Below are 4,132 nucleotides of genomic sequence, written 5' to 3'. Positions count from 1 at the left end.
CTGGATGATCTGGTGAACTGTAAAATGCCTTGAGATGACATGTGTTGTGAATTGGTGCTATAGAAATAAACTAAATTGAAATTGAATTGAGTTATATGCTTCAGTGGTACTAAGCTAAGATCACAGTTTTCATTTGTTAGATTAGGAATCTGAAACCACAGCTCACTAGATGCCCTGTTTGTTTCTTTGTTTATTACATGTGTTCGTTATTTTCTTCTGTGCCTCAATTAGAAAAACTCTGCCCCCCCACCGTAAATTTCATCAAGAACCACTACTACATCTTTAAAGATGTGTGACCAACTCTCAAACAGAATAATAATTTACTACTACTGCATTAACTCTGTTAATCATGTTTTTTTTAATAATTTTTTAATTTGTGTTGACAGTTTCATATTTTTAGCCAAAAGTATGACATGTTGTTTTTTGTATTGCGCCTATACCATGTATATACCATGGCCCTGATACCAATACCCAATACATGGCTGTGCAGTATTAGCCTATATGATACCATCTGTTTGAAAATGATGTGTGTGTATATATGAAGAACCGCATACGACTCGGACGTAAAATAATTGCCATCATGGCTTTGTCAAGCTGCTGCCTACCTTTGTGAAGCAGGAAAAAAAGACTAATACAACTTTTGGCTCTCGAAATGGTATCGGTGCCCTTTTTGTTAGTACTCGCCGATACCGATACCATTTTAGTGCTGGATCGGGGCCCCGCCTGATACTGGTATCAGTGCAACACTAATTGTTATAAAGAACTATCTTTCTCTCATCTTCAACAAAATAAATTAAATTTTTCTCATTAATTTAGACTGAAATCTCATTTTATTTGGTTCCAACACGTGCAGGTATCCACCGGAAGCGCCCACCCCAATGCTTTACCAATACAACCTGTTTTACACACAGACGAAAGAAGGGAATCCTTCTTAGCTCCAGGCTGTGCAGTAGAGCAGGATGATTCCCATTTTGACCACAAGGTGGAGCTCTAAAGCAATAAATACACATTTCTGTCTTCAGCGTATTTTTTCCTCTAATTTATTGGATTAAATTGTTTGTGTACAAAGCTTTTCTTTCTGCATAACAAATGAGTTCAAAGTACGTTGAAGGACAGAAGAAATACAAATAAAATCACACATCTTATAAACGCTAAAAATGATTGACAAACAAATGAAATGTGAGCTCTTACTCTGTGTTAGACCTCACACAGTTACCTAAGGAGCTACTGACCCCAACAAGAAGCAGAGGTTCTGGTTTGGCAGAACTAATCAGAGTCTTTCTTCTCTTCAAGTTCTCTTGGGTTGAAGAAGTCATACATTTATACAACAAGCAGAATTTTGGACAAAATGTGAACCCTGCAGGAGGCTCAGTTTTGTTTTACCGGTAAATGAAGCCAGGGTCTCCACTGAGCCAGTGGGGTTGAAGTCACTCCATGGTGGAACCACACACACACAGCATTGGCTGCTGGAGAGCTAAATTAGATCCGTTTGTTTTCCAAGTCTGAAAAAGTTTCCAAAAACAACAATGACTGAATTTACTGACTTAATATATAAAAAAAAGTTGAAAAAAAAGATAGAAAAACCTTATTTTTAGTGGTGAAAAAAATACTTGGACATTGATTCCCTGAAAATGTTTATCATGGTTTTTAACCAGCAGAAATAAACTGTGTAAATGTTAAATCTAAAGGTGTTGAAAGTAAGAGTAAATTTGATCTTCATTTAATCCAGTCCAAATTGTAATTGAGAACAGAACAGTAATGCTCACAGAAGCGGAAACCCTGTGAGGACACCAGCAGGCCTGTGAAGGCACCTCTACAGTAATCGGTTCAACTAAAGAATAAATTGAATTTTAAGGTCCTGCTTAGACATTAGTCCTTTAATCCTGAAGATGTTTTTTGGGTAACAGAAAGCCGACCTTGTTATTGTCTTTATGAGCCCCTGAAGGTTCAGGTCTGAGTCAGTCACTATACCTAGAGCAGTCTTTATTCCTGGACACTGGTAAAAGCCTGAGAGTGAGGGAGGAGATTGGACAGAGGTGGGTGAAAGTTCACCTGTTGTGCAGGAGAGGCACTGGAAGTGGAGCTTATTAAGATCTTGGATGACAAAGACCTTCTGTTAATTAGGATAGGTTCTCAGGTATTTTGTAGCCAACAGGATGGTGTATCGGTCAGGATACAGGAAAGAGGACACAAGATCAAACTCCACTTTGGATGGGAGCTGGTTTATTTGTCGTGATGCTCAGTGTTGCCAGCAGTCTGTAATAACAAATAAATTGCCATTAGGCTAACATATTACAAGACCAGAGGTTTAACTAATACACTCAATTTAATATCCAATAAGGAATAAACTTAACCATCCACTTTGCATGTAAATCCACGACATATAAGTAACTCAATTCACATAAAGGTTACATTATTAGGCACAGCCTCTATGATAAAACACGAAAACAAACAGCCCTTCGGCTCAGTTGAACATAAAATGTACTTAAACACTATTTAACTGCATTTCGGTTGTATCTGTTTTATTTTCATTGAGTTACTGCAGCATTATTAAGAGCATGCGCTGTCAGCTGCCACCATTATGCAGGGATTTTATCCAGCCACATGATGGCGCCAAAGTACAGTAAACCTATGAGGGCCAAGCTGGCTCAACTTACTTCCAGCGCTCAGACCCCCCGCAACGTCAAATACCCGTCCTCTCGAAGCTTACACATACAACGACTGAATCTAGAATAAACAAACAGCACGCTAGGTGCGATAACTTACGTTTGTCATCAACTTAACACTCGGAGCATCACCTATCAGAACTTCACCAAGAATGCGGTCTCACATGTCGAGAATGCAGCAAACTGAAACTGAAAGTATATTAAAACTACTTTCCTGAGCGGTTTTGTAGTTGTCTTTTAAAAAAGCAGATTTAATTTGGTCTAGAATGACTGTTCATAGCTGTACCTTCTCCTCATCCAGCATTCCTATAGGATCTGCTGGACGCCGGCAGTTTTGTTTGGTTTTCCAAACATAAATAAAGCACCACAACCCTCCATAAAATCAAGGTCCACCATGTTGAGGTGAAACTGACAAGTATTGATCCATGATTGTGATCCATAAAGGTGGTAAATTTAAATGCATGCCACACTATTTTATAATGTGTAGTGTTAAAAAGCTATTTTTTTCCTTACAATCCAGAGTTTTATCATTTTTGTACTCTTATCAAAATGTGCTATAAACAGATCTTAAGTATACAGGCACAAAAACACTTGTCTTTACAAACATACTTTCTAATTACAGAAAATATGCTTTTAATCAGACAGTCATTTGCATTAATACTGTTGGTTGTAGAAGAGTAGAAAACAGAGCTTGGAGTCTTTTGTTGGTTCCACTGAACTCCCTGTTGTACTGTAACTCCATACAATACGGGCTCTCGGTAACTGTATCCTCCATGTTTATGCTAACTTCATAGACTTCCTGCCCTCCATCTAAAATCGCGCCCCCTGGCCGCGTCATAATCGTCACGTGACTGAAACCCGGCTATTGAGGGATATGGTAGAGAATGAAAAAACACATGAAACTCCTCAATAACCAATTACGATCCCTGAAGATAGATTTTAATACTGTAAGAAAGAAACATGAAGATTTGATTAAAAGTGCAAAGAGAAACTCAAGATAAAGTTGAGGAACTTAAAAATAGTTGCAAAAAGCTTGAATCGACTTTAAAGCAAACTCTCAACACTTCATTGGTTGAAAAGAAAAAGTTGGAAAGAGAAATAGTTCAATACAAAGAGGCGATTACAAAACATGGACATGATGAAGCGAAGCTTAAAACAAAAATTTCTCAAATGAAAAACGAGCTCATCGAAAAGAACTGTGAACTTTCAAAAGAAAAATTCAAGTGCGGTAAACTTGTACAAAAGGTGGATGGAAAATTAGATCCAAAGACGGTCATGACGTTGCTGTATGTAAAGGAGCGAGACAGCTCTCAGATTTCATTAAAAAAAATCTTAATTTGTGTTCTGAAGATGAACGGATGAACAAACCTTTTCAGATAATTTCATATTTTTGTAGGACAACAGCATCAAGTCCAGAAGAGAAACTGTGATCAGAGGAGTCATTCTCTACCTTGGTGAAAAGGCAG

This window comes from Cyprinodon variegatus, unplaced genomic scaffold, assembly GCF_000732505.1.
Source record: "Cyprinodon variegatus isolate N-32 unplaced genomic scaffold, C_variegatus-1.0 Scaffold729, whole genome shotgun sequence".
NCBI classification, from domain to species: Eukaryota; Metazoa; Chordata; class Actinopteri; order Cyprinodontiformes; family Cyprinodontidae; genus Cyprinodon; species Cyprinodon variegatus.
The sequence above is the reverse complement of the archived record's forward strand: the minus strand, read 5'-3'. Positions refer to the sequence as shown.